At 36.3% G+C, this 9,461-nt stretch overlaps 1 non-coding gene across 1 annotated transcript; it reads left to right on the forward strand.

Annotated features, from left to right (window-relative positions):
* Positions 1-7,963: 7,963 nt before the first annotated feature.
* LOC121228771 (small nucleolar RNA R71) lies at positions 7,964-8,070 on the forward strand. The gene has a single exon (XR_005926346.1). It is a non-coding gene; the product is annotated as a small nucleolar RNA R71 (small nucleolar RNA).
* The last annotated feature ends 1,391 nt before the right edge of the window (positions 8,071-9,461 follow it).

The raw sequence follows: 9,461 nt of genomic DNA on the forward strand, positions 1-9,461 counted from the left end.
ATTGATTTGAGATGCGCAAATGATGAGATAATTCGAGTTGAGTCTACTGATTTGAACGGGTTACCAGCAGTAATATCCTCGATGTTGGCTCAGAAATATGTAAAAAAGATGTGTGAAGCATATCTTACGTATGTACTTGATAGTAAAGAGTCAGAAAAGAAACTTGAATCAGTGCCAGTGGTTTGTGAGTATTCGGACGTTTTTCCTGAGGAGTTACCGAGATTACCACCTGTTCGAGAGGTAGAGTTTGACATTGAACTTGTACCTGGGACTACACCAATTTTGATAGCTCCGTATCGTATGGCACCAAATGAATTGAAGGAATTGAAAGCTCAGTTGCAAGAGTTGACGGATAGAGGTTTCGCTCGACCGAGTTTCTCACCTTGGGGTGCACCAGTATTGTTTGTGAAAAAGAAAGACGGAACCATGAGAATGTGCATCGACTATCGTCAATTAAATAAAGTGACAATAAAGAACAAATACTCGTTACCGCGTATTGGTGATTTGTTTGATCAGCTGAAGGGAGCCTCAGTGTTTTCAAAGATAGATTTGAGATCGGGTTATTATCAGTTGCGAGTTCGAGACTCAGGTGTGCCTAAAACTACTTTCAGAATGAGATACGGTCACTACGAGTTCTTAGTGATGCCGTTTGGGCTCACTAATGCCCCTATGGTATTTATGGACTTGATGAATCAGATCTGCAGACAGTATTTGGACCGGTTTGTGGTTGTGTTTATAGACGACATTTTGATCTATTCGCGAGATGAAACCGAACATGCCGAGCACCTAAGATTAGTGTTGCAGATTTTACGAGACAAGCAATTATATGCTAAGTTCAGTAAATGTGAGTTCTAGTTGAGAGAAGTTAGCTTTTTGGGGCATGTGGTATCCGCATCGGGTATTCGTGTTGATCCGAGTAAAATATCAGCCATACTGGATTGGAAGCCTCTTAGAAATGTTACTGAAGTTCGGAGCTTTTTTGGACTCGCCAGTTACTACAGACGGTTTGTAAAGGGTTTCTCGATGATAGCCACACCAATGACGAAGCTACTTCAGAAAGATGTTAAGTTCGAATGGTCAGAAAAGTGCCAGAAAAGTTTCGACCAACTAAAAACCTATTTGACTGAAGCTCCAGTGTTAGTGCAGCCCAATCCGGTAAAGAGTTTGTCATTTACAGTGATGTGTCCTTACATAGGCTGGGTTGTGTATTGATGCAAGAAGGTCGAGTTGTAGCTTACGCTTCGAGGCAATTAAAGCCACATGAGAAAAACTATCCGACCCATGATCTCGAATTAGCTGCCATCATATTTGCTTTGAAAATATGGCGACACTAGTTTGGAGAGAGGTGTCATGTATATTCGGATCACAAAAGCCTCAAATATTTGATGACTCAAAGAGATTTGAATCTGAGACAAAGACGTTGGCTTGAATTGTTGAAAGATTACGAGCTTGTCATTGACTATCACCCGGGAAAGGCTAACGTGGTTGCCGATGCTTTAAGTCGCAAGTCACTGTTTACTTTGTGAGCGATGAATGTACACTTGTCTGTTTCATCCGATAATGTGTTAGTAGCAGAATTAAAAGCCAAACCGTTATTGATTCATCAAATATGTGAAACTCAGAAAGTCGATGATGAATTGGTTGCTAAACGAGCTGAATGTGTTTCGAATGTGGATTCAAAGTTTCAAATTGACAACAATGATTGTTTGAGGTTCAAAATTCGATTGAGTGTTCCAAGAAATTCCAAACTTATTTCGATGATTTTGAGCGAGGCTCATAGCAGCCGAATGTCAATTCACCCGGGTAGTACGAAAATGTACAAAGATCTGAAACGTCAGTATTGGTGGCATGGTATGAAACGAGACATTTCTGATTTTGTCTCGAAGTGTTTGATATGTCAACAAGTGAAAGCAGAACATCAAGTGCCTTCGGGATTACTTCAGCCGATCATGATACCTGAATGGAAATGGGGTCGAGTCACGATGGATTTTGTATCGGGTTGCCATTGTCATCAAGCAAGAAAGATGCGATCTAGGTTGTTATTGATAGATTGACAAAGTTGGGTCATTTTATTCCCGTACGTATGGATTATTCACTTGACAAGTTAGCCGAATTGTATGTTTCTCAGATTGTAAGGTTACACGGGGTACCTACTTCTATTGTGTCGGATAGAGATCCGAGATTCACATCGCGATTTTGGAAGAAATTGCAAGAAGCATTGGGTACCAAGTTACATTTTAGCACCGCTTTTCATCCCCAGACCGATGGTCAATCCGAGCGGATAATTCAGATACTCGAGGATATGTTGAGATGTTGCATCCTTGAGTTTAGTGGTTCATGGGAATAGTATTTGCCTTTGATTGAATTCGCTTACAACAATAGTTTTCAATCAAGCATTAAGATGGAACCTTACGAGGCTTTGTACGGTCGTAAATGCCGTACACCGTTGTTTTGGACCGAGCTCAGTGAAAGTAAAATCTTCGGGGTTGATTTGATTAAAGATGCTGAACAGAAAGTAAAAGTGATCCGTGAAAGTCTGAAAACAGCTTCAGATCATCAGAAGTCGTATGCAGATTTAAAACGAAAAGACATTGAGTATCAGGTCAGAGACAAAGTATTTCTTAAAGTTTCACCTTGGAAAAAGGTGCTCAGATTTGGTCGTAAGGGCAAACTGAGTCCGAGGTTCATCGGGCCGTATGAAATATCCGAACGAGTTGGGCCGGTAGCATATAGATTGATTTCACCCCCTGAACTTGAAAAGATTCACAATGTTTTTCATGTTTCGATGCTTCGACATTATAGATCTGATCCATCGCATGTAATTAGTCCATCAGAGGTTGAGATTCGATCTGATCTGAGTTACGAAGAAGAACCGGTTCGTATTTTGGCTCGTGAAGTAAAAGAACTACGAAATAAGAAAATCTCATTAGTGAAAGCACTGTGGCTCAAACACGGGGTTGAAGAAGCGACTTGGGAGCCAGAAGACTCAATGAAAGAACGTTATCCTAACCTTTTCGCTGGTAAGATTTTCGAGGACGAAAATTTCTAACGGGGAGAGAGTTGTGACAGCCCTAATTTGACCCCAGTCGGAAAGTGGTTTCGGGACCACAAAACCTAGTCATAAAAATAATTAAATGTTATATTCTATGCTTATTATATGTGAAAGTGTATGTGTGAAAGTATCGTGTCTTAACTTTGTCATTTGAATGTGGAATTAGCTAAAAAGGACTTGTGTGTTAAAACTTAAAAATGTGATAGGAAGAAGTTAGAGGGCCGAATAATGCATGGTATATTACAAGGAGGACTTGCATGTCAAATGGACCACTATTAAATTAGTGGACGGCAATGATGATTGTTGATAAGTAAAATATGTATTTTGTATTATAAAATAATAACCTAATGAATATTATATGATTCCATGTTAGCATCATAATATTTAATGATATTATAAGAGGAATTATATAAATTAATAAAAGAAAATAGGTGAGAAAAACAAAGTTTTCATCCATTCTTCTTTCATTTTGCCGAAATTTAAAGAACAAGTAAAACAAAAGGTTCTTGGATATTCGGCCTTGGTGTTTCTAATTGGAGGTATGTTTGTTTTTATTTCTTGATAATTTATGTGAATTTGAGTTAATTACTAAGCTCCTTTCATAGCCCATGAATTAATTTTTGTTATTGGTTTGAAATGATGCATTCGGCCATAGGTTGTTTGGGTGTCTTTGAAGGTGTTATACGTTTTGGAAATGGTTTTATAATGATGATAGTTATGAGGTATAATCAGTCATGTAATTAGCTTAATTTGAAAATTTTGTTTAATGTGTAGTGCATGAGATACTTGGGTAAATGAATCGGTTTGAGTAATGCTTTAGTTGGGAATGTGTTTTTGCTAAAATGCAAAAATATATATTCGAGTGGGTACTAATTATTATGAAATGGATAATATTGAGTAATGTATGTGCTTTAAAATGATGGAATGGAGTGGATGCTTTCAATGTGTTATGAACAATTATAAGTTAAATTAAGGTTTGCTAAATTACCATTGTCATTGCCGAATATGTGCTTAATTAAAGAAGAATTTGTTGTTGAATGTTTTAAATGATTTAGATAGTTATAAATTAAGTCGAAGCTTGGTAAAATTGAATAATTATGGCTTAATTGTTTAATGGCAATTGGCTACTATGGTGAAATGCAATGTTAATTTTTAGTTGCTAGTGTTTATATGTGTGTTAGCCGAATTTGAACTTGAATAATGATTTGAGCACAATGTGTTGTATTGAGATTATGATTAAGTGAAATTATAGATATATGTGATAACATTGATTGGTGATATACATGTTTAAATAATATGAATGCAAAGAGTTGTGAAAGAGTAAATTGTAGTAAATCTGCTTGGGACAACAGCTGTAACGTGAATTTGGAAAAATCACCATAAATTTCGGGAGTAGATTTAGAAGCTGAATAAATTATTTAATTAAATCTTAATGGGTTTAGTTTCAAATAAAATCAACGAGAACATATTTTGACTTCTGTACAATTAGAAATTTGATTCGTAGTAAAGGGTGGTCATATTAGTCAAGCAGTGAAACAGGGGAAACTTTAAGAAAAATCTGGTATTTTTTGGCGAAACTAAAAATTCTGAAAATTTTATGGATAAAAGATATATGAGTCTATTTTCAGGGAAATTTTACGGCAATTGATTTGGAGTTTCGTAGCTCCAGTTATAAATAATTTAGTGACTGTTGCTAAGGAAGACAGCTTATTGTGAATTATTGATTATGTGGTAAACATTGATAAAAATTTGTTAATGAGTTGCTTAATGTTTTCTTATAAACTTACTATGATCTATATGTGTGAAAGTCGAATATATATATTATATTTCTGAAGTAATGCTTGAATAGTCGAATAATGACTAGTTTAAAATTTTTGAATTTAAGCTCAAGAGCAAAGAGGGTCAAAGTTGGATAGCGGAAAAGAGAAAGTAATTGAGTAGCCTTTCCGTAACCGTTCAAGTATATCCGAGGTAAGTTTTGAATAGTCACATTTAGTACGTAATTGATAATGTCTTGATATGCGTATGATAATTGTACTGCGATCTAATGATTCTATTTGAATATAGTTGAGTGGCAAATAATTTATGTTTAAGGCTTAAAGCTGAGTAGACATTAGAAGTTAAGCTTGGAAAGTAAAATGGACATATATTCTTATATATGTTATTGAGCCAAAAGTTATATGAATGGTGCCTATGTTATGCTAATATTCGAAGGGAATAAATGAACTATGATTGTGAGATGTTATGTGAATAGAATTTTCTTGCGAATAAGTATGCATGACATTCAGTGATGTTTATCCGGACTTAGAGTCCGCAGGCTATGTGTTGGAATTATATTCGGACTTAAGAGTCTGCAGGCTATGTACTGGAATTATATCCGGACTTAAGGTCCACAGGCTATGTGCTGGAGTTATAACCGGACTTAAGGTCCGCAGGCTACGTACTGGAAATATGTCCGGGCTAAAGTCCCGCTAGCTTCGAGCTGGTATTATACCGGGTTTAAATTCCCGCAGGCTTGTGCTGGTAATTGGTTTCAAGTCCTAAGACCTGACAGGCTTAATGCCAGTAAGTTAAGTAAGATTAAGATATTGAATGTTCGCAGTAAACCATCGTCGAGTAAGTACTATAGATTCAAGATGTTCAGGTACGTATTACTTACTCATCGGTGAATTGATTTCAAAGTGAATCATTATCATCAAAGAAGAATATATATATAAATATGATTGATGGTTATATTTGCAAATATGAGAATGATTTAATCGGTCATGGTATATTTGTATATGAATTATATGTTAAAATTTCTTTATGTACTCATGTACATTCAGTCAATGATTTTGTGAATTATTAGTATTAAAGAATGATACTTAAGTGTGAATGATTGTTATATCTACGAGTAAAACAGTGACCTATTCGGTCAATTGTTGTTAATATATGAGATTATTTGATTTAAATGCATCGTATGAACTTTAAGTAGAAGAAAAATATTTGTTGAGAAATCTATGTATATGTTTATGTGTATTCGGCCATGAAGTAATTTGAATTGAGAATAAGTCTATTTAAATGAATGTTTCGATTTTCGATAAGTCTTTAATTGTTTGTGATGCTTAAAACTTACTAAGCTTTGAAAGCTTACTCTGTTCTTTATTTCTCTGTTTTATAGATTGTTGATTTTGGCCACCGACTCGGGGATCGTCAGCATAGTTGAGCTCCTTTTCCACTATTAAATCCTCTAAATCGGATACTGCAGAACAATCATCAATTGTGTCAGGAAATCGCATAGACTTAAAAACATTAAATGTTACCTGATCATCCTGAACACGCATCGTAAGCTCGCCTTTCTGCACATCTATAAGGGTCCTTCTAGTTGCTAAGAATGGTCTTCCTAGGATAATTGGCACTTCTTTGTCTACTTCAAAGTTTAGGATAACAAAATTAGTAGGAAAGATAAATTTATCTACACGTACCAATACGTCCTCAATTTTTCCTTCTGGATGTGCTAAGGATCAATCTGCTAGTTGAAGTGTAACCGTAGTGGGTCTAACTTCACCTATCCCCAACTTTCTAAATATTGACATAGGCATCAAGTTAATACTTACACCTAAGTCACATAATGCCTTACCACAATATGTTGCTCCAATGTTGCAAGGTATGGTAAGACATCCAGGATCCTTCAGCTTTGGGGGTAGTTTGTCTTGAAGATATGCACTGCATTCCTTCGTCAGAGCTACTATCTCAAATTCTCCAAGTCTTCATTTTTTGGACAGGATATCCTTCATAAACTTGACGTAATTCGGCATTTGTTCAAGTGCTTCAACCAATGGGATGTTGATATGAAGTTGCTTGAGTACGTCTAGGAATTTCTTGAATTGGATTTCCTGCTTCTGCATCTGAAGTCTTTAAGGGTAGGGTGGTGGAGGTTTCTTTACTAGAACTGGTTGGTTCATTTTTTTGCGGTAATTCTGCGACTAACAGAGTTGTTATTTGATCAGAATTAGTTAGTTCTGGAATTACCTTGTCAGGTTTTGCAGATTCTGGTTCTTGTGTAACTGGAATTTCAACACTCGGTTGAACTTCATCTGAGTCTTGAGCATCACTGGCTCATTTTCAGCTTCGATAGTGTTGGGCTCTATTGTCTTTCCGCTCTTCAATGTCAACGCTTTACAATGTAGCTTCCCCGGATTTCTTGGATTCTCCGTATCACTAGGTAAAGCACCTTGTGGTCGGTTCCTAAGTTCAGTAGCCAGCTGGCCCACTTGATTCTCCAAATTCCTTAGAGTGGCATCGTTTTTTTCCATGTATGCCTTCAATAAATTCTCTAAGCTATTGGATGATTCAGCCTGAGCTGGTTTCTGAGCTTGTTGGGAAAAACTAGGTGGTTGAGTCGGTCTAGATTGAGCGTAGTTGTTACTAGTTCAAGCCCCTTGGTTACTCCAGGAAAAATTCGGATGGTTTCACCACGATGGGTTGTAGATGTTGGATTACAGTCCTTGCCTTCCTCAATTTTGGTTCTGGTTACTCATGTAATATACGAATTCGGGGTTTGATGGACATTCTTTGAACAAATGTCCTTCCCCACAATAAACACAGGCTATACTCTCAAATTGGTGAGGTGGTTGGGCTGCAAAACTGTTAGACCAATTAGCGGTAAGATTCTTAAGAGTTGAGGATATTGAAGATACCTGAGATGCAAGTGAAGTGAGAGCATCCACTTCATGTATTCCAGCGACTCATTTTCCTAACACAGCTCGATTGGTCAACCATTGATAATTGTTACTGGCGATCCTCTCGACGATTTCGTAAGCCTCATTATAAGACTTAGAAAGGAGAGCACTGTTAGCAGAAGCGTCCATTACCATCCTCGTGTGAGCATTGAGACCATTATAAAATGTCTCAAGTTGGATACAGTGTGGGATTCCGTGATGAGGGCATTTCCTTAGTAGTTCGTTGTATCGTTCCCATGCCTCATACAAGGATTCATCATCTATTTGTTGGAAGGCAGTGATCTCGTTCCTCAATTTAGCATTCTTGCTTGGAGGGAAATACTTCATAAGGAATCTTTCGACTAACTCTTGCCACGTAGAAATTGAGTTTGGTGGCAATGAATTCAACCAGGCTCGAGTTCCGTCCCTTAGTGAGTACGGGAACAACTTCAATTGTAATGCATCTTCGGAAACTCCAGCTAATTTGAAAGAGTCGCTCACCTCCATAAATAGTCTTAAATGAAGATAAGGATCTTCTGTAGACATTCCACTGAATTGGCCCACTGTCTGAAGCATCTGGAACATGACAGGCTTTAGCTCAAATTATTGTGCCTCGATTTCAGGTCTCCTAATACCCAGATTAAGATCGTTAAATACTGGCACAGCATATTGTCTTAAGGCTCTATCCCTATCGTCAGCAATAAGGATAGGATTTTGAGCAAGGTTTGCTCCATTTACTTGATTCATATTCTCGAAATTCATTCCTTCAGTCCTTTTCTGGTTCGCTTGTCTTCTTCGCTGTCAGAAAGTTCGTTCAATCTCAGGGTCTACAGGGAGTAAGTCAATAATCCGGTCAATACTCATAAACACCTGAAATTATCAAAGAAAAATTAATTAAGTTAAAAATTAAATAGAAAAATAAACTAAAATGTAAAACTAACAAAATCACAAATAATGACTTTTGAAAATAGTTCCCCGGCAACGGCGCCAGAAACTTGGAACGACGGAAAAATGTGCAAGTGTACACAATCGGAACAAGTAACAAAGTGACAAGCAACTATTGAGTTATCGTACCCACAGGGACTGTAAAAGAATTATTTATGAAATTAATTGTAAAACACATTGGTGAGGTAAAAATAATTTGGTTTTAAAATGTGGTCAAAAACTATTTAAAAACTAAGTAAATGATTAAAAATAAAACAAAGGAGTTCTAGTGCACGATTTCAAATAAGATTTAATCAATGTAACATACTTATGTTGGATTAATTATATTTCTTGAACTCAGAATTACTAAACTCATGTTTACACTGTTATGAATAAATTCACAGCAACCCTGTAATTTGCTAACTTATGAACAAATTACATACCAAAAATCCATTCATCTCTTGACATATCCCTATGTCAATTCAACCGACTAAACATATTCTAGCAAGCAAACATGCTATTGCACATACATACTCATTAAGTTGAACCAATCTCTTGCATATCCCTATGTCAATTATATCTAATAAGCATATAAAATACTTTTTGAAGTAACAAGATATCCCTACCTTGGAACAATTTAATCACAATAATCTTGCAAGTTATGGAAGGCAATAATATAGCCAGATATATTGCTAATTTAACCTTCAGCTACCTTAGAAGAATAAACATGCACTGATTAAGTATTGTGTCAACTAATTACAATTGCAATCCGTTTAAATAATTAA

This window comes from Gossypium hirsutum, chromosome A04, assembly GCF_007990345.1.
Source record: "Gossypium hirsutum isolate 1008001.06 chromosome A04, Gossypium_hirsutum_v2.1, whole genome shotgun sequence".
In the NCBI taxonomy this organism is placed as follows: domain Eukaryota; kingdom Viridiplantae; phylum Streptophyta; class Magnoliopsida; order Malvales; family Malvaceae; genus Gossypium; species Gossypium hirsutum.